The sequence below is a fragment of the Egretta garzetta genome, unplaced genomic scaffold (genome assembly GCF_000687185.1).
Source record: "Egretta garzetta isolate BGI_Z169 unplaced genomic scaffold, ASM68718v1 scaffold10, whole genome shotgun sequence".
Taxonomy (NCBI): Eukaryota; Metazoa; Chordata; class Aves; order Pelecaniformes; family Ardeidae; genus Egretta; species Egretta garzetta.
The window spans coordinates 1,559,656-1,581,739 of NW_009258268.1; the positions used below are offsets into that span (position 1 = coordinate 1,559,656).

The following is a 22,084-nucleotide window of genomic DNA, read 5'->3' on the forward strand; positions in this document are numbered from 1 at the left end:
GGAGCCGACGGGTGCAGAGCGTCTCCTCCACGCTGCACAGGCAAGGCCTCCTCTCCAGTTCTCAAAAATGGCTAAAATTCACTAAATACTCCTCTATTGACCTTGTTTGGCAGGGGAGTCTTGAAGAAATCTCTAGCAATTCCTTACTGAATCCTCTCACTTCCTAACACAAAAAAAAGCCAGTCCTTGGATTACACTATTCAAATACTGATACGAAGAAATAATTATACACCTTTGCCATGGTGACCCTATGCCGGTTGTGTTCACCACTGAGCATTCTATTTTGGCTATTTTTCTATGGTTGCTGTTTCTTTGTTTTATAAAACTCACACTGAATGCACAGAAATTTAATTTATTATAATCTAACACAATACTGGAGAGAACTAAACTGGTAGCGGAGATTTTTTTTGCTTTCCCTTAACCATCAGCTACTTTAAAAAACAATTGCACAAATACTTAGGCCTGGTGGAGTCAACCAAAGGATTAAAAAAAATTGTAACTGTAAGTAACTATATGTACAAAATAGTGCAATGTGTTCTGGCTCGAGCCCACATAAAAATATTTTAAATTTTCAGATTCCTGAAAACCAACAAGGCACTGTTTCAGCTAGCATTTAGTGGTCACTACTAATCTATATGAAACCAAGACGTTTAGTCCATGCAAAGGTATGTACAACTGGAGTCTCGCCTACAGAATATACTTTACCTTCCAAGGAAATGCTGTTGATAAAACCTGAGTAATTTTTAAAAATATTGCAAAAATGGCCGTCAACATTTGCAAACCCATAGCAAGAATCAATCCCTCAGCACCTCACTCTTCATCCCTCTACTATTAGCAAGATACTAACCATATCTTTATTTTAACAGACAAATGAAAAAATAGCATAAGTTGCCCATGGCCTGCTGTCATGTCCTACAATACTGCCCTATAATTTAGAGAAGTTAAATGATGATCAGAAAACATTGTAATTAAATTTTTCTATCTTCCCTAAAAATTAATAAGAAACAAGAAACCAAACCCATTATACTGAACTCCTGCATCACTTCCGCGACAACTCCAATAACATATTTTAAGTGAACTGGTTCCATTTTTGTGTCACCACTGCACAGAAGTTTTATGTGATTTTTCAGTGGAATTTGAAGACTATGCTTACACTAGTCCTTCTGCATATACTAAAAAATAACCCATGAAGAGACACAGAATATAAAGCTCCCCTTGAATCAAGCAGGAAACAACACATACAAGCCCCATTGTCATTAAGTATTGATTTCCCTAGCAAGGACATACTAAATATATTGTAAAATACAAACATCCTGATCTAAGACCAAAAGATCAATCTTTCCTCCCCCCCATAATTTAAAAAGAAAAGTTTTAAGTTATTAAACAATATCCATCCGATTACTCTTTCCACATCATTGCCGATATTTTCAAATTAGTGACACGCACTCCCCCTTAACAGGAGCATTCAGTCTTAACCAGCATTCAGCTATGTTCCCCGACAAGCTTTCTAAACATCTTCTGGATAAAAAAAATACAGAAGTAAAACTTGCAACTAGAAAAACACCACCAATAAAAACTCTTAGGTGTTTTGCTTTCTCTTCTTCCAATAAGTACATCTAAGAATTTGCAAATGTGGAATTTATTACAATTTAGGTTATATTGAAGAATGATGTTTATTATTATCATCTTCGCCAGTTTCTAGCAGGGTACTTGTTCCTGGGCTAAGTATAGTGCAATACAGTGCAAGATGGGAGTGTGCAGACATTCTGGAAATTGTGCATTTTATCTTAATTCAGAATACAGAATTTTATAGCTGTGAATACATTTGCCATTGCTTCCTTCCCTTAATATCACATGTATTTAGAGTGGTTCAAAAAAGAAAAAAGTTTGAAAATAGGTTAAAGGGCCTCAGTAGTAGGGTAGGCAGTAGCCATGAACAAATCAATTTAATCAGTCACTATGGTATGCACCGTGTTATCCAATTCAGTGAACCATTTCACCTCACCAATTGACCAAGAACCTGCTGTCAGGGCCCCTGCTTCCACTCAAGAGGCCTCCATCACCTTTTGCATATGTATTTACCAATATATCCTACTTGCAAAATACTGTAATTCCCTGCATTTATTCAAATCACCGCTAAAATGTCACCATAAAAGCAAACTCTATCAGAAGCACTTGTAATTAAACTATAATTTGGCTTTTCAGGAATGTTTTTTGTTACCAACCAACTCAAGCATCTGGCTAAAGCGTCACATTAGAATGTATATGCAGTGTGCTGGTTTTGACTGGGATAAAGTTAATTTTCTTCATAGTAGCTGGTGTGGGGCTATGCTTTGGATTTGTGCTGAAAAGTGTTGACACTACTGCTGAGCAGGGCTTACACAGGGTCAAGGCTTTTTCTGCTTCTCACCCCATCCCCACCAGCAAGGAAGCTGGGGGTGCACAAGAAGCTGGGAGGGGGCACAGCCAGAACAGCTGACCCAAACGGCCAAAGGGGTTTTCCAGATCCGATGATGTCATGCTCAGTACATAAACTGGGGGAAGAAGGAAGTGAGGTATGTTGGAGCAATGGCGTTTGTCTTCTCAAGTAACCATTACGCGTGATGGAGCCCTGCTTTCCTGGAGATGGCTGAACCTGCCTGCTGGTGGGAAGGAGTGAATGAATTCCTTGCTTTGCTTGCGTGCATGGCTTTTGCTTTACTTATTAAACTGTCTTTATCTCAACCCATGAGTTTTCTCACTTTTACTCTTCTGATTCTCTCCCACATCCCACTGTTGGGGAGTGAGTGAGCGGCTGAGTTGCCGGCCGGGGTTAAACCATGACACCAGGGTGTGCCCGAACTTAAACAGGAGAGTGGTATTTTTTCAGTTCTTTTAACTATTTATTCATTCCTTGTCAATCACTCTTACCAGGAGAACAGATCACACCCCGCTCTGAAATGCCTTCCCTCTCAAGGCCTTTATACCAAAATGGAAATGGTCAGCCACCTCAGAGCTCACAAATGATACCACATGGCATCATCCATGCACATTAAGGTATGGTATTAGCCCTTTTGTCCAGAACGCTTCAAATCTTTGCTCCTCTCTGCTGCATAGACTTACATTACAACATAATGAAACCTGATAGCATGTGATATGCACGCACAAGCTTATACATCCACATCTCTATACACATAGATATATAGAACAATATAAAAGCTGGTTCCTAATAAGAAAAATAGCAAATTCTCATTTGAGTATGTTCTCAGAAACTCTAGATTAGTACATCCATAACAAGTATTTCACTTCACAAGCACCATGGAAATTAGCGTATGTTAGCTTAAACACGACATAAAAGTTTATATGTAAATCACACCATGAGATGAATTAACCACACAAAGCCTTTAAAAGTGCAATTATAACAGAAGTAACCCTTATAAAAAGCAACAGCAAAAAGAATTTGTTAGAATAGGACGCTGTCTCTCACAGTAGGCTCCCATGATTTACTAGGTAGCTTGAGGCTCAAAAAATAATGCAACTGAGTAAATAAAGAGATGGCAATTCTCCTAACAGGGAATCCTTTCTTCACTATAGTATTGACATGAAGGTAAATCAGGGTGGTTTTTTTGATATAAAAATGACGAACATTTTAATAAAGGAACACTTTGAGGAACTTGTCTAGCACTGTATTTCAATATTCTCAAGAAAACAGTAACATTAATACCTACTAACGAAGAAAGAATAGAGCATATAGCAATGTTAAAAAACACTTCTAAGTTCTCCTTCACTATGGATTTGTGATTGCACAGAACTATACATGTTAAAGGAAACACGAACAAGAAAAAAGCGTAGATTCCAACTTAAACTATGTTGTATTAATTGCAATAAGCTGATGACTGAAATTCATCAGCAGTACTCAATTTCACAACCAAATGCAAATGCAAAATAAAATATTCTCTAGCCTTCAGCTTTTTTCCTTGTCCCAGCAGTCAGCTCCTACTTAGGAAGCACACCCTATCCCTATTCCCTTTTAAAATGACAATACCCCTGCCTTGCAAATACCTTTGCCACAGTAACAGCTCAGCTGCGCTAAGCACAACTGCTTGCTTCTTCATGCTGCTTTATAATATGATTTAGATGATAATCCGATATATATGACAAGCAGGGGATCATTTGTGTGGCTCCACACTATTTGTCGAGAGAAAGAGCTTTCAAATTACCCTGATGACTGACTTTTTCTTGGGAGAGGAAGGGGAGGGGTTAACATCTAACAGGGGTTACAAAAGGAAGAAAGGGGAATAGTCAGGAGGAAGACTAAAATAATTCACCAGGATATTCCCTACGCCAACTCCTCTTTTGTTTTTCCTTTTTGAGTGCTATCAGACAACAAAAAACGGTGTCTGGGCTAACAATGCTCCATCTAGCAATGTTAATGCTTTGAAAAACGGCATGGTATTCTAACAGCATGTGCAAGTAAGATGTTTTTACAACACACTGAATGCCAGCTAAGCAGTTAAAGCATAAAGGAAACGTTTAAAATTGTATCTAAATGTGCTGTCTTTTGTAGTAATTACTTTCACAGCATACCTAAAGAAAACCTGCCGGTTTTTGCAGACAGAACATGCAGCAGATCACTTAACTACCCTATTTTGCTGTAAAGGGAGGTTAAACTATCCCATGATCTAAGAGAAATACGGATCTTAGGCAAAACTGTTTTACTCTTCAAGAGCTTCAGTGACTTGTCCTGAAAATCAGGCCGTGGGGCAGCACAAGGGGACACTTCTCACTGGTGGATGTGAACACTTAGAAAAGCTCAGGGACATGTGTGCTTGCTCAGACACCACCTTGGGATGAGTGAGAAAGAAACACCTCCAACATCTCTGCAGGACTGAAAGAATCTTCTGGACTGTCGAAGTTCTGCTAATTTCAAATTGTCTTTGAGATAAATACAAGTAAATTTTAATTGATTACTTCAATATTCTAGGGACCAAATCCTGGATATCAAGTCTGTCACAGCTGCACTCCAAAGACCAAAGGGTCACAGGTGATTGCTGCTAAACCCGCACCTCTTGTATGTTACTGTATTGCAAAAGGACTGATTGCTTTTACTTAATACCGGTATTATATGAAAATCCTTCTTGCTGAGAAGCCTACACTTCACAGTGTAAAACCAGCTTGAGTATTTTTTGAAACAGGGCATTATCCTTGTGCCTTAAACCAGACAGCAAGTGCAGACCTCATCCTTTTACAGCAAGAAATACTGAAACTAAATATAAGGCTGCAGTCGCTGCAACTTAAAAACAGGCGGCAACTGACCCTGGAAAATAAAGTTTGGTCAGCTGCCAGGACAACGAGCAGCAGGAGCAGGAGCAGCGCGTGGCAGGGGAGGAGCGGGAGGTGGTGGGGACCCCCTTGCCCCCCGAGCAGCGGCCAGCGCAAGCTGGCAGCCCCACACTGGACACCAGCTCCTCTGGCATTTCACTCCTTCCTCTGCAGCTTTTACTAGGGGAGTCCCTTGGAGGCACTGTTTCGGGAGATTTCTTCTCCCCCTCCTCTTCCCGAACCTTTTTAAGCAGCATTAAATCCCAGGAAAAATAAAACCAGCCTGTGTTTTTTTTAAATAAAAAACATGGGGCACAGGAGGGAGCCTCACCCCAGCGCATGACTGTGCTCCCTTGCTGCTGACTATGCCCTGCAGCTGCCCTACACCCAGCAGGGAATTAACCCGCAGAAACGTGCCCAGCTCTTTATTTTTAAAGGATGAAAACCCACCGGTGAGCCAACAAGACACACACAAGATGCACTGAACCTACACGCTCTGCCCATGCCCTCCGAGAGGGAAATTGCTGGAATGTTTCTGCTCACAAGCACATTGCTGGGTTTATGCCATTTTGTTTATCAACCTTTAATTCTTAAGCTGTAGTCGAATGCAGGAGAGAATACAGGTATATTTGAAAACACTCTAATAAGGTATTAGTATTCAAAATATTGACATAATACTGAAAAAAATCATTTAAGGTCAAGTGAAATTATCTTGTTAAATAAACTAGACAATGGAGCACTGAGCATCTTCATCAGAGCATTTACGGTGCGTCCAGCAAGCAGGGTCACACTAAGGCAGAAAACTTTACTAGCCACCTCGTTTATCAGTCCATGGGGAAAAAAAAAAGTTTAATTTTAAAAGTGTAATTATTTTTAGCCAAGCATGTTGGAAAATGGCATATCACCAATTCAGAAAGCCACGCATCAGGGCCACATTTAGATTTGTGCTGATCCTGTGAGTATTTGCTACCCTGAACCCCTCGTTCACACAAAACACTGTGCAGAGGCGACATGCTGGGTAAGTTAATTGTAGGCTGTTGTTCTTCAATAAAATTCAGTTTGAGAATTTCTTGTGCTTTACTAGCTTTTTGAGATTAACAGAAATATCATTTTCTAAAAAAAAAAAAAAACCTCCTAAAGAAAGAAGACAAAATAAAATAGAAATGCTCATTGATCTATTTCTCCTCCAAATTCTACAACACATGATAACATATGAAAAACTGGAGACTTTCAATTTAGTGAGAAAAACAAGGTCCTTCCATTTTTTTAAGCTTGCCTTCTTTCATCTTACAGATAGACCCAGCACACGGACACAAACCCACTGTCTGCAAGGCTTCCAATATCACGGGGGCAGATATTGATGATGTTTACTCTTGTTACAAATAAATAAATAAAAATGCTCCATTGTAAACTCATCAGATCGACTAGTTTTCTGTGGTTAGTTCTAAATCAATCCATTTTCCCCAGCGTATCGCAAAAGTAATTATCAATAGGTTTTGGTCTTTTGTTGCTCGGGTTTCCCCTCCCCCTCTCCCCCCAACAAAGAAGCTGACAAACAACACGGGGCATTTTCCTGATAAATCAGGCCTGTCGGGATACAATTTAGCTTAAGTTCATGAGGAAATCAATTTGTTTAAAATCTGCTAATACAATTTTACTGGAAGGTGGGGTGTTTTTTTTTTTTTTTTTTTTGGGGGGGGGAGGAGCCGGGAGAACAAGAACAACAACAACAATGAAACAGAAAGGTGGTTCAAAATGCACAACGTGCAATCTTTTTCTCCACAAAAATGGAAAGGACTAGCCGGACAGCAGCTCTTAAAAAATAACCTCAGTGATGTTGCTTCCCTTCTTTCTTCCTTCCCATGAAACCTTATCTCTGCTATCCACTCAGCCCTCTTTACAGGCATGAAGGAAAATTATTTTTTGCATAATCACATAAAAATCCTTATGAAATGCATCCTCACGGAGGAATGCTTTGGATGTACTTTCATTTTTACAACAAAAAGGTTTTCTTTATATTGAGAGTTAAGAATGCCTGAAATAACAATTTACAAAGTGAGGTCTTTTTTCTAAATAACATGAAAAATGGTTTTGCTCCAACAGTATCAATACAGCATGGAAAGAATGTGTATATTTTAATGGCTTTAACCCATCCAGATAAAGCAGATACAAGATCAGTGACCATTTAAGTAAGTTATGTTTTAAACAGTCATATATCATGCATATCAAACATGAAATGTTATACCATGATTTCAAATAAGTCTACTACGTTAATCTTTTTGCGTTAGAAACACCCCCCCCCCAAATACTCTCAACTACAAATTTCCCTTGTCAGCCTTAATTTCTGTGGGAATAATAAAAAAGAGATTTTAAATTAAAACAGTTCTGTACGCAGTACTTTTTAAAACAGTAAGTATTTCCCACAGTTCATGTTGGTGGAAAGGCTGCCATACAGGTTTGCTCTGGGTAACGCTGCAGCGCGTACCCACATTTGCAGCCTGTTCCCAAAGTTAGCTGGGGTGCAGCGCTGGGCAGGCATGGGGACAGCCAGAATTAAGCGGACCTTGGCTGGCTGCATTTGGAACCGCCTCCATCGCAGGGTGTGCCTGCTTACAGAAGCGTAGTTCAGGAACACCAGAAGTCTTCACAGAGGTGGCTTGAGCCTCCTGGCCATGTGGATAAGGACGCATGCTGCATAAAACAGGCTCAATTCTTTCTGGGTCAGTGAGGTGCTGTTCATGAGCTAAGAGGCATGCCTGACCTTATCTGCCTCTCAGCAGAGCCGGTTCCAGGGTTTCTACATCCACTGATTAGCTAATCCACAGATGAGATAAAAGGGTAGTAGGTAACCGGGGATTAGTTGTTAAAAATTGCCATTTCCCTTTTGTTCCTTATTTTACCACTAACCACTAACGTTAGCACCAAACACATTGTAACACCGACTCCTCACAACAGCAGGAAACAGCAAATAGCATCCTGGCAGTAGGTTGGAGCACTGAAGCAAATAGGAGGAGGAGGAGGAGGAGGAAGGCTGCTCTGGAAGTTCATAACCTATTCTTCTTCCCCAAGTACCAGTTTAGAGTCATATGACTCTAGGTATCCCTTATGAATCAGTATCATGCACAAAGTTTCAGAAACACCTGGCGACAAGGGTACAGACTGACTTAAATCCTAGCCTTCAAATGTGTTCTCCTATTACATTCACTGGATTAGATAACTTGCACGAATAGAGACTTTGCAAATGTTAAGGATTGCAGGATTTGACCAGCAACTCACATCTTCATTTCATTCTTCAAAAATAAAGGGACGATTACTGTCTGACACACTCACTATGAGGAGGCTGTGCCAGCTATCTCTATAGGGGTTCCTTCCAGAGCTCCTGGAATTGAGAGAGTAAGTCATGCCACACAAAATACACGCAGGGCTTCCTTTCCCAACTGTGTAGCAAAAGGACATCGAACATGGTGGTTGGTATTCCTTGAAACAGCACCTACAAGTTCACGTGTCCAATACCTGCAGGAAGAATTAAGCCATTCAGATGCTCTATAGCCACATTTTATTGGTAAGAAAGATCTGTATCACTCTGAAGCACTGACTGAGAAAGCAGCCATTTCCTAACTCACTTTTCCAAACTTGCCTCTTAAGATGTCTAAAATGGACTAGCTCCATATATATTGACATTATTACTAAACGGTTGTGTTCAGCATTTTCTGTAACACATTTTTAAGAGGTTTTCAACACCTTAGAGAAAAAAGTTAATTTTGAAACTTTTTATATCAAAATGCAAAAGAAACAGTAAAACGTGAAAAGAGGATTTCAGCTGCAACAGGATTAAGCCTCATATGTTAAAGCTTTTAATTCCTACCTGAGGCAGGTATTTCTGTTGCCCAACACTGCCTGATCCCTGAGGATTAAAAGTGAAATAATGCCATTTTCTACTATTCGCCCTATCTCACCACCAGATTTATCTTCATTGTTAATTCTCTCTATAATTGTGTACGTAAAAACAAAAAAACCACACTTGTGCACATAAAACCAACATTGTTATTTCAAAATTTGGTGTTTCCTTTTTCTTAGTTTGGCCTCAGGATGGCAAATCTCATGCACAGGTTTGAATTTAATACTTCTTTCTCTGGATTCTGTTAATTTTGTGTACAGTTAAAAACAATGAAACATAACTGAAAGCATTTCACTGTATGTGGTAGATCACTTTATCCCTCGTGGTTGTGGTTACGTAGATTAAGTGATACCACTCCAGTAAAATGGTAACAATGAGGTTACTATAACTTTTTAAAAAGATTCCATCTTCCCAGAAACAGAGCAACTTAATGGCCTTAATTCTGCTCTCAGCCACATGGCTGTAAATCCAGAGTAATTTTGATGACTTCACTGAGCTTATTCTCCGTTAACTTTAATGTAACTGCGGAAAGAATTTCCCACTGTGTATGAATACTGAAAAGTCCCACTGCAGTAGCCAAGGCTGGTTGCAGAGGTCAGGCCAATACAAGCGGCAAGGCAATGCAGCAGCGCAGGCTGAAGCTCCCCAGTTCCACCTGTACATCTGTGTTTGCTGGCTGATCTAACACTCAAAAGCATAACACAGCATAGATCATAAAGTTGAAAAAAGAAAACCAAAGAATTATAGCCAAGGTAGAGGAGCGATGTGTTTGATTCCTCTGCCCATTTATGCTCAGCCTTTCAGTTTAAGAACGAATGAATAAATTATTTCAAAAGTTAAGAACGTTTATAGGCCAAGGATCAATTTTCCTGGCACAACTGATGAGCTCTGCATCAGGAGATTTAGATAAAACAGGAACCCTAGACTTAAATAAAATGTTTGAAAGCAAAGAGCAATTCAGATAAGGGCACCCCAGTTGTGATCAATGCAAGGGGACAGCAGATTACAAGTCGGACACTGACTGAGTGCACTGGCCAAAGAAAAATGCAATGGATATGCTCACCGAGCACAGCACAACCAGCTATCTCTAGTTTTTGTCAGAAATTCGTACCCAAGCCGCAACTTCAATTATGGAAGCCCTGAATTTACCATTTTGAAAGCAGTCACAAACCAGAGGAGTGACTGATGCCAGCATCGTGTCTGTGCCTTAACAATTCATCTATACGCTAAACCAAACAACCTTGCAGTTATCCAGTAGCACTCGCTGTGCGAGGCAGGAAAACTGGATGTTAAGGCTGGAAGTGCACGAGGCAGAAAGGGCAACACATTTTTAATGCAAGCCCTGAAGTTGCTCACAATGAATCAGACCTCTGGTTGGGGTAAAAGAAGGCACGTATGTCTCCGCAGCCACTTATGCAAAGTGTGCACAGGCCAGCAAGGTTCTGAGTTTCCACAGAAGGAATGGTTATGAGTTCTTCCGTTTTGGAGGGCAAATCCTTACTTCTGGCAAAATAAAGGTTTACTCAGTTATGCTGGTAGTCTGTCTGTTCTCCTCTGATCCCAGGCTCTGGGGGCAGCGTAGAAGACATGGAAAGGTGACTGGGACATACTGCAGTGGCTAGGAATGGAACATATAGCATGTCAAATCCATAGGGATCCATAGGATTACATTAGCTCTGACTGAAACCCGGTTTCTTCCTGTTTTAGTGATTATTGTCCATACCGCTGCGAGGTTATGGAGACAACTCTTCCCATTCATTGAGCAGCTACATTTTTCTAGTGATAGATCTTCCGCAGGAAAAATTGAGAGTATCATTATCCCACAAGTCCTTAAAATACCACAGCTGAACCAGCTGGGGCAGTGGGTTTGAACTCACAGCTAGACAGAGATCTGGATCTATTTTTTTTCCATTCTGGACAAATGCCCATTGCTTGGTAGAGGGAGCAGGGAGCTTGCTGTCAGGCAGAGCAAGGGAGCCCGGCTGCTCAGCACCCGGCTGGAGCAGGACCCCTAGCCCCCAGTCAGCATCCTTCATTTGTGTGAACACTTCCTCCTCACAGCTACTCCTGAGGGGTGGCATACAGGCACCACAGCTCCCAATCTGTGCAATAACAAATTGTATTGGGTGTCAGCATTAGCAATCTGTATTGCTGCACCATTATAAAAACTGCAACACCAGTCTTAGGAGCTGTCGTAGGCTTGGTAGCTGAACCCTTCACCCTGTACTGCCTAGAGCCTCCACTGCTGCCTGCCCTCTTCAGGCACAGTCTCCCCCCACACCTCATGATGCTTCTCACCACTGGGTGTAATCCTCCTGGAAATGGTCAGTGACCCCTGTTCCCCAGAGAGAGAAGATGGTTTCTACACCCATCTCTTACCTACAATCTACTAATCCTTCTTCAAAAGGCTGAAAAACCATCTGGTGATCACAGCAACCTCCAGATGGAGGGAGGACTTGCATCCAAACATGTCTTTCACACTGAGTGAGGTATGTGGTGAAGCCTTGGGACCTTTTGTGTAAGGTTGAAGTGTGCTCATTGGCTTGGGCCATACAGGTGAAGGGGAGGGCTCAGGAGCCAACTTGATAATTTTGTGGGGCTCAGCTGTGAGCTAGAGCACTGAGTTGGTGTCTGTCCAGTAGAAACCCCAATTGATACAAGACACAGACAGCAAGTGAATTTGGGTTTTGAGGCTCTTGGCAGCACCCAAACATTAAATCTAGGAACCTAATGCCTTCTATGTGGTTGAAAATAGTAATACCTGAACAGTTTTAGCCATAGAAGACAAGGGACCAGACCTTTAAGAGTCTGACGCTTCCTACACTATTCCTGGATGCTTCCAGGAACAAACCAATTGTTCATTAAACCAGCCTCACCCTTGAAAACCTGGAAGGCCAGAAAGACTTGCTCCTAAATCAAGATCCCTTTGGCCCTCCTACTTACAAACCTTCTAATTCTAAATATTCAAAATGCCTGGAAATACCAAATTCCAAATGATCACAGAGTGGAAGGAGACTGCCCCCCATCTAGGACTCTGGACCTTAGGCACAGCCTGCAAATTTCCCTCATGAGAAGTCTCATACTTTCCAGGGTCAGAAGCTGTTGAAGGAGAGTGTGGCATCACCTTCTTTCCCTGTCACAGGCAGCTGTGTGACACTGTCATGTATAATCAAACGTTTACAGGTATTTAAATGCCTAAGTCCCACTGACTTCAGAAGTAAGCTGGATCCTCATAGTTTTGGGGATCCAAGGCTGTGCCCCTCTGGTTTATATCTGGTAAAGCACGGACAAAAAAAAAAAACAAAAAAATCTGGTACAACAGAGTACAACCATACAGAGATCAGGCCACAAATTAATTGGTGTTCACTGAACTAGAGCTGAAATCAAGCACATCCTGGACAATGCATAAAGTAGCTGATGTTGAAATTGTTGTCTTTGTTATGGCTATTTCACTACTGTCCAACTATTGGAATGAAAAGTCACAGACAAGTTGTGAAAAGTCATTTCACTTAAGCCTACAACCCAAACATTACATGGAAAATGAGGGCTATCAAGAGCTTAATTGGGCTTTGCACAAATGCAGAAAACCCCTCCACACGTCTCTCTCATGCCCAATTGGCAGGAAGCACAAAAATGAGAATCAGATGCAGAAAACACATACTTTCTACATGGTGCAAAAGCCTGAACTGTAATGCCTTCAAACTGCCGTGCTCAGCTTTCATCCCAAAGCTTTGCACAGCAAGTGCCACCGCTGCTTGCTGTCTTGGCAGCATCAGCGACAGCTCCTGGGGTGCCCTTCTGTTTTCACACTCCGTACTGTGGAACAAGCCAGCAACAGTATGCCGTGCCAGGCAGGGCGCAGGGAACTGCCAGGGATCCTGCTCGAGTACTGCAACCCATCCAGAACTGTAAGCAGTGACCAGGACTCCAGCTCAACTACTTTACATTTCATTCATAGCTGTTCTTTGGCAATGTGAAAATAAATGGAAGATAACCATCCAGTAAACAGCCCCCTTTTCAAGAAGAATACTTCCAAAGACATATGATCTGCTTTCAAAAACTCCTAAGGATGATCCTTGCAGTAACTAAAACTGCTAGCCAGTTCTCAGCAGCCAAACTTTTCAGTCAATTCATCTACTTTTTTCAGTTTGTAGTGTTTGTTTATCTTGGTTCACATCACACCTCCAGTTTCGAGGCAAAATCATAAACCATTGCATTGGCATAACTGTGGGTGTGATAAACACTAGCAGGAGGTAGGAGGGTGTAGATTCAGCAGTGAGATTCCCATCGTCCTCAAATGCTCTTGCCAGAGGAACTGCAATGTGGAACTGTACCCTGTGTCTGGGACTTACCCCTGGTCACAGCACACACACGGCCTTTGCACAAATCGATACTGGATTTCTACCCAGGTTCACAAATATGTCAATCATAGTATTTCATTTATCTAATCAATAGCAGCAGGAGTGTGTATGAGAAAGATGCATGAAAGAATCACGTGTGGGCAGTCCAGGTACAGGACTCATGTCAAACTTAGTTTTGTAAATGGGGTGGCTGCGGCTGAATTTCCTTTCAGTTAGAGACAACGCGCTGGAAAAGAACGTAATTGACAAAAAAGTAGCCAAGTTTCTGCAAACTGTGCTTTGATTTAAATACATGCTACATACAGCACAGAGAGATGCATACTTCCCCCCCTAGGTAAATACGGTTTCACACCCTTCTTTTACATATTCCTCATAAACTCAACCATCCCTATTTCAGGTTAACTAATCCTTTTGTTTGTGAACTCTCCCTCTACTCGCACCTAGCATAGCTGGGGTACATGCAAGTGCTACTTGCAGCTGGACAATTTCCCTTCTACCTCCTTCACAGGTTCTGCCTTGCTGTGATATTATTTCTTCATTTCCCTTCCACTGCAACGCTCGGTGTGGAAGCATTGTACCTGTCAGGACTCAGCAAGAATAGCTCTCTTGACTATTTTCTTTCTGATGCTACTGTGAAAATAGGGCCTCAGTCAAAAGCTGCTGCTCATGGACAGAGAGCAGCCTGGTAGCTAAAAAGGGAGAAGAGAAGGGATTGTCAATGGTTTGTGACCAATTAGTCTTGAGATGACTTCTGAGCTCCATTTACTTTGTCTGTAGTTACCTCAAACGCAGCGGACAGGAAACCTTTGAGAGGAGCCTGGCAACTTCGACACGCCTGTCAAATGGCACCTTACAATAATCATGGCTATAATTACAGGACTGCTGCATACAGTCAGAAACTAAAGTATAATGTTTAAGGATATTCCTAGCTCTGTAAGAGATACGAAAGGGCAGCCGGAGGGGCTGTGAGGGCGGATCAGAGAGCTGGACAACCGAGGATGGAGAGGAATAAACAAGGACAGGGCCACCCACAACAACCCCTCTATTAATGGCACGTAACGGAGGCGATCATCAGTGACACTGGCTCACTTGCTGGCAAAGCCTGGCAGGCGCAAAGCAACTGCAGGGCTGTTCAGCACTGGCGAGGCCAAAGCCAACCTTTCAGCAGCAGGCTCGAGAGGAAGCGTGCCCTGTCACAGCAGTATGGCACGGCTCCTCAGGGAGGAGGCGCAGCCTGGAGGGCTGCTTGCTCAGCGCCTTCCTACACAAGACTACTGAGCTCGCTAAGGATACCTGTTAGTCAACAACATCTGCTGGTTTTATGGTACACAACTTTAATTGTTTAACTTCAGGGCGAGTATGAAGTTCTGCTCTGTTACTGAAGTCATGATTTGGGGTCAAAGGCAGATGAGATGGCCAGGTTTCTTGCATTTGCTGTTCAGTGCAACACTCGCCCTGCTCTGTGGATTGCCCTGAGCACCTCTGCAAGCAACAACAGATGTATCCTCCCTCTGGAAATTGCCTTAGATCTTTACCACACAGTTAACTGCTCAAGTGCTTGCCTTACAGATCATAACAGCTTTGCAATTGAATTATCAACTTAGGTATTCATTCAATAACAACTGAATTTTTATTTAAGAATGGGACAGTCTATAGGACAGTTGTGTTCCCTTGAAGCAACTCAAAAGACTGAGCATGATTTCTGCAAAATGCTGTGATACTGCCAATGCTTTATTACACTCAATGGCATAGAAACTAACAGGCCAACATACGTGTTGATGTACCACTGGCTCTCTACAACTAAAATTTTTTGAAGGTCAGTATTTGCCATGGTTAACTGTGATATTTATTAGCTAAGTATTTTGGTGGCTCTGAAAGCAGAATGCTTTACAACAGAATACATTTCCATGTATCAATATCCCTTTTAGCTTAAAAGTGGATTGGAGTTTTCAGGTTACCATACCAGAAATGCAGGTGGTAACATTTCTCAGGCCTCTACTAATTTCTGCTGTTAGCTGAATCCAGCCACTTTAATGTCCTTAAAAATATTCTGAGTAAACAATATTTGACTGTACTTCAAATTTGTTGACAGGAGATGTTTTTGTACATGATTCAGCCAAAAAATCTGCACTTTCCAAATAGTATTTGCAAATTATCTAAATGCTACTACTCTGTATCTTTCAAAGAGCATCAGTACCAAATGTGTTTACCACACACGTTAGGAGACCCTTGCCACGTGCGTTTAGAGCAGTGCTCCCTCCAGTCCAGCTCCAAAGTTAAAGCATCTGAAGTGTAAATTGTGTGTGACACAGCCAAGGAAACCCACTTTACTTTAACCTTGTTAATGGCGAGCCAGATGGAACCGCTGAGGCCACCCATTGTTCGGGTTTGCATTTTTGTGTAATACCATGGTGTAGGTCCATAGGGCCTCATGAATTCCCCTCCTCTGAATATATACTGTGCTGTTAAAGGCACTGAAAGGATCAAGCTCTGCTCTGAGAGCAGCTGGCTTTGTATTTTTTTAATGGTTGTTAGCAGCAGCAGCAGGTCCATTCTACTCCCCCATTCTCCCCCTGCCCTTCTTAAAATCCTGTTGCTTCTTGAATGAAACCAAACCCTAACTCTATCCTATGCAGCACATCATACATTACCTCAGGTTCATTCCCCCAAATATTAATCAAAAAGTCTCAGATTCTCCCTCCCTCGCAGCCTCAGACCCTGCCCCAGCAATTCTTAATCACACGGATAATCATCACTGACTTCACCACGTTGTAATTTCCTTTGTACCAAACCCAGGTAACCCGCGCCTGCATTATTTTTGTTACTGGTCATCACCTTCTAAAAATTTGGTCAAATTTCCCTGTCTTGACCTCTTTTGTGCCTTTAAGATGAAAATGGAAGCAAGATCAGCTTTGAGTAAAGACAGCCCTCAACAGACTTCTCAGTCTGAGAAATAAGGGGAAAGCTGTGAATTGTTACATGCCAAGACCCACCTGCACAGTGCTCATGATGTAGAAGATAACATCTTGCAATGCCTGCACCATGATGCAGCAACATCAGTCATTTGCTGATGAAAAGCTGCAACACATGATGTAGCAGAGGTAGTGAAAAACCCACAAGACTATGGCTGGCTGCATAGCAGGTTTGCAGCTGTGGTGTGAGATGTTGTAAGGCTGGGAGAGGGGTTTACTGTTCTCCCTGTTTACTCCAGCTGTGGTGCATGCTGTTCTGAACAGGATGAGAAAAGTGCAAAGCCACCCCTCCAACCCTTCCTCCCCAATGGGCCTGCTGCCATCAGAAAAGCAAACTGCACCTCACAAAAAGAAGACCACAGCCAGAAATTACTGAATTGCACCACCAAGCAGCAAATAATGTGCCTGCCTCTTTGCAAGAGGAATTTGACATACTGGCTCCTGAAGGCAATGCAGTTAGCATAACCTGTGAATGATATTAGAGGGATGCCTGTTCTTACAAAACATGTTACAGAAGATCTGTTCTTACAGAAACTACACAGAGGCTTTTGCAGCACTGGGGCTGATCAGATTATTAAAAGGGCTGAGAAACCGTAATTGATACTTCAGAGCAAATTCCCTGACCTGTTCCACGTGACTTGCTTTTGCACTACACTGGCAGAGTAAGGAAGGAAATTCCCCTAACCAGATCCTCAGGTCAGTGCCCCATCTGGTGTAGGATGAGTTTCAAGGATCATTACTCCTTGAAATATATTCCTGACATTCTCTGCTGGCCTACATGCTTTTGGGAAGAGGAGCCAGGAGGCACCTGAAGCTCAACAGCGCTGAGCCCGCTGCAACGTGAACTGGAGCAGGAAATGAAGGACTTGATGGTTTCTCCTCTTTTCTTTCCCCAAGCTGCTCTAGACACCACCAGGAAAAGCAGTTTCTCCTTTCCTACATGCTCCCCAAAAGCAAAAAAAAATAGCAGCTAAACTCCTTCCTGGGTTTTCCTATAACCTGACATAAAAGCTTTGGAGCAACTATGGCTGGCTGCCAAAGAGGAAGACCAATGAACTGGGGAACCACAGTAAAGACACACCGGCAGGGAAGGCAGGACACGGTAACCTCTTCTTTCTCCCCACAGCAAGGAGGTCAGTTTAAATCCTGTCCCTCACCCATTCATTTTTTATGTAAACAGCAGGGTGCAACTTAGTTATCAAGTTATTTTTAACTTGAGTATTTCTTTAACATGGTTGTCCTTAAAGGCTGCCTAGATGCCAAGAGGTGGCTCAGTGGGATACACTGCACAACACATGGCAGTTTTATACTTAGTGTTTTTAAAAACATTTCTAATTCCAAATCATAAATCACAGGGGAGCACAAGAGGTTCAAAACCAAGTGAAGCTCTTGGCCTTTGTAAACTATTTTTTACCCGTTCCAGAGTTCACATGGTAAAACTTATTTTAACTGATAATTTTCCCTTGCACACTGTAGCAGACCCTTTTTGAACGCCAGATTACCTTCAGCACATTTTCATTGTCTAAGAAAATAATCTAGCGAACAAAATACAAATACTAGGTAAGATACGATAATAAAAGGTACGATACGCAACTGATAAAATAACATTGCACGTCACCCACTTTTTCTAATTTTTCCAGGTCTTCTCTATAAATAGGATGCAAGGCCATCATACGTATTTTGAGATCAGACTGGCTTGATTGCCGTTGCCTGCAGTTTTTGTCTTTCTTTCATGAGCACGCTTTAGCCTTAAGTCCACATCCCAAAGCAAAAGCTGTTAATAACCCTGCACTGATGTGACACTTGGTATTTTAGCACCCTAGGATGGAGATTATATGCCCCCCTTGATTTCAGCATGCTAAGCTTCCTTGAAGCTTTGTTTCTTTCAGAGGCAGCTGTCTGCATTTCCATACCTTACCCTGCCTCTTGCCACCAGAATTAAAATCACATGTGTATCAGTTAGAAAAAACAGCTGCAGAATTATTTTTCTATGAAGTCTCATAGAATGAATTAGTTCAGCTGGCAACTTTCCACTGATGATGATGACAACAAGAAAACCTTAAGCTGTCTTATAGAAAGGGAAGTCATCAATAAATCAGGAATTTAGTTGCCAGTATCATACTCTTGTACAAAAGGAACTCTGAATAACATTAATGTCACTGTAGAGCTTTATCATAAATTATTTTTTTAAAATGAACTAGTTAGGGTTTGGGTTTTTTTAAAGGTACTTGTTTCACTTTCCTGGTAACTGAGGGTAACTGAAAGATTTGCAAAAAAACCTAGTTTGCTATCTCAACATAGTGAATTAGCATTTTATAACATACTTTTATACTTGATCAGTATTTATAAATGCTTTGAAAACCTCAGTGATTCGTAGCAAAGACTAGGAAAAGATGCATGTTTGGAAATATCAGAGAATATATGCTTTCCTTTTTTGGAAGCCTGGAAAACACAACATTGAATGGATTATATACTGAGTTTCAAAAGGTTACTGACACTTACGTGTATATTTCAGCATTACCGTGCTACTAGCTTTATTTATATAATCCTTTCTTTCAATTCAGTGAGAAAATGTCCTTTGAAGAACTTGTTAAGAAATGAAAACATTAATTTCTTGTGTATTACACACAAACACTCTATAATTGATGGATGTAGTAAAATTAGACAGAAAGAATATGGTTCCTGCTACTGTGTATGAAATGCATGTTATTTTTTTTCCTTGTCATAAAGAAGGCAGGTTATCATTTTAGTACACTTAGGTTTCAAAGTATAACTCTGAAACTGTAACACACAAGATAATATGATCGATGTGAAATAGCAGAATACTACAATAGGAAATCCAAGTTTTCTCCAATTGTCTTCACATCGTTCACAGCAGTTCAAACCAATGCAACAGAAGCAGAAAAAAAAATTAAACAGATTGCCTAGAGGAAGCTGCCAGGGAAGGAAGAGCTGTGATTACACTACATGCTACACTCCTCCAAGCCTACTGCTTGCATTTTGCAGGTTTTGAGGAGCAGCTGCTGAAAGACAAGAAGGGAACTGAGAAATGACCACTGCATATGTGTTGCTCTGCCATACTAAAGCATCAGACTAGAAGTTAACAGTGAATTAAGCCTGATCACTGCAGCTTTTAAAGGTTGCTCTTCAGCCCCACAGGGATGTCCGGCACAGAGCTGCAGAATGCTGCTCACCTTCCCAGTCAGTCGTTGACTTTCTGGTACAGTACAGTTTAATAGACAAGTTAATGATGTGGTAGCATCAAAACATCTAAAATAGGTAGGATTTGCGTTTCTCATGCTGTTTTCTCTCCCTGGCCAGGAAAATCACAAGCTGCAGCCCTGCTACAAGCACAGACCATCATTCTTGTTTGGAACTGGTGTGCAGTGGGATCCGGTACTTCAGATCTGTGTGGCAGTTTGACAGGGGAAGCTTGAATAGAAAAGGCTTCACCTGGGATGCTCCCCAAACCCTCTGTGAGGTCTTGCTGATGCCTATTTACACCTCTGGCCTTTTGGAGGCCAAAGCCAGCTCCTGATGCTTTCCTCCAGTGATCCCTGCCAGCTCTTAAATTGCTCTGACTGCAGGGACCACAAAGCCACCACCACATTGCAGGGAACATCTCTGCCACACCAGCAGAGAGCACAGCATGTTCCATGCTGAGCTGCCCATTGGGTTTCACACTCCAGATAAACCCACCAAAAGCAGAGCTGTTACCAAGAGGCATCCTCTGCTCTACCACCACCCTATCTCTTTGCTCCTCGGTACCTTTTTTCTTTGCAGGATTAGTTTCTCTCTGTTACGCTCCCCTGAGCTGGCTCTCTGCAGGATTATATCAGCACCAGGGACCCTGCGGGGAAAGGACCATAACGCTGGGCTGGGGGTGCAGGGGGGCCATGACAGCCAGCCGGCCCCCGGTAATGTGAAACTGCACCCTGGCAGAGACCTTGCTTACAGAGCTGGGGCAGCATCCATTCCTTTTAAAGTCACAGCCCTCCTACAGGAAAAAATAACAAACGGGGATTCAATGTGCTAATGCTGTCCAGTACCTGGGAGATTCCCACTTTTTCAGCTTGTACAGAACAGTGCAGAAAAAAATCAACAACTAAAAAAACTCATATGCTTTATACTTAAAATTAGTGCAGTATTGCTTTCTGAAATTTAGAGTATTTTCAACTTAATAGTGCCTCTCTAACAAGGAAAAACACCCTGAAAGGCATCATTTGTCAGCTACACACACAGACAAAATTGTCTGGATTGTGAAGCACAGTCTTTGGCTGAAGAGTTTTGGGGCAATTGTTGGGGAAAGTTTTGACAAGCCCAGACCAGACATAGCTGAGCACTAGCTGTGTGTCCCCAGGGGATGTCAGCATGTCACAAGGAGTTCCAAGACCTGGCTATGTGTTAATGGACACAGGTATGAGATACAGAACCAGTCGTTGGAAGTTTATGCTCTTGATATACAGCATATATGATTTACAAGCACATACAAAGGAAAAAAAAAACCTCAGGATGTTCAACGCCTACATCGACAATAACCTAAATATACACGTTTACTGCACATTTAAGAACACCATTATTGACACAAGAAATTTTAAGTTAACCCCCAAATCTGAAGGAATCTGTCTTGAACCCCCCCTGAGAAAAGGTATGGCCTGGGGTTGGGCCAAGGCCATCTCTGTACCTTCCCCATCTTCATCTTTCTTCCAGAGAGGCTCTTTTCCTCTGTAGAGACTGCAGCATATGCAGAATTAAGTTATTGGCATGCTCTGCCAACAGGTCTCTAGGGCTGCATCTATTACAGCATCCTCAGGGGAACTCTCCTGGCCATGCTGCTTGACTGTTTTAGCAGTCTCAGCCCATGGGTGCATTTGGCAGTGTCATGAGCGCTGCCGGTCTGAAATACCAAGAGGGGAATTTTGCAAGCACCTATCTTTTAACAGTGAGCGCCATGCAGCCCATCCTCTCCCAAGAGGGGCCACCCTGGGATACCTGAGCCTGCTCATCCACATCCCGCACACCAGCAGCAGAACCCCTACCTTCAGGCCACATACTTGACCTCCTTCCTCAACGAGTCTGTGCACTGCCAGGAAAACCATCCCTCCCAGGGCGGCACACCAGCCACAGCACACCTACAGGGAGCCTGGCACCCAGCGCCGAGCCATTCCCCCACCAGACTTCAGGACAACCACAGCTATGGCACACATCTTCATTTGTGCTGGTTTCCACAGATAACACACACCCCATGCACACAGAGTATCTGGGGCCCCTGGGCAGCTACAGCGGGTGAGTACCCAGCCTGCCCTGGCACAGAGCTGCATCCCAGCCAGGCAGAGCCCTGGCCAGCCACGCACCCTGGACTGCGAGTGTAAACAGCTACAGCCTGTGCTGTTCTGCATCTCTTGGTCAGCTTGTGGCTGACCCGTGTTTGGCACTCCACTTCCTCTGAATCATCTGAAATATGCACGTTAAAGAAGCTTCTCTAACTATTCCTCACCATTTCTGGGGGGAAAACAGGGGCGAAAGGAAGGTAAGCACTACAGCCTGCCTCA

At 42.4% G+C, this 22,084-nt stretch overlaps 1 protein-coding gene across 2 annotated transcripts in view; it reads right to left on the reverse strand.

Moving 5' to 3' along the window:
* The window catches only part of LIN28B (lin-28 homolog B), an 89,155-nt gene that overhangs the window by 1,325 nt on the left and 65,746 nt on the right, over positions 1 to 22,084 (reverse strand). The window lies entirely within an intron of this gene.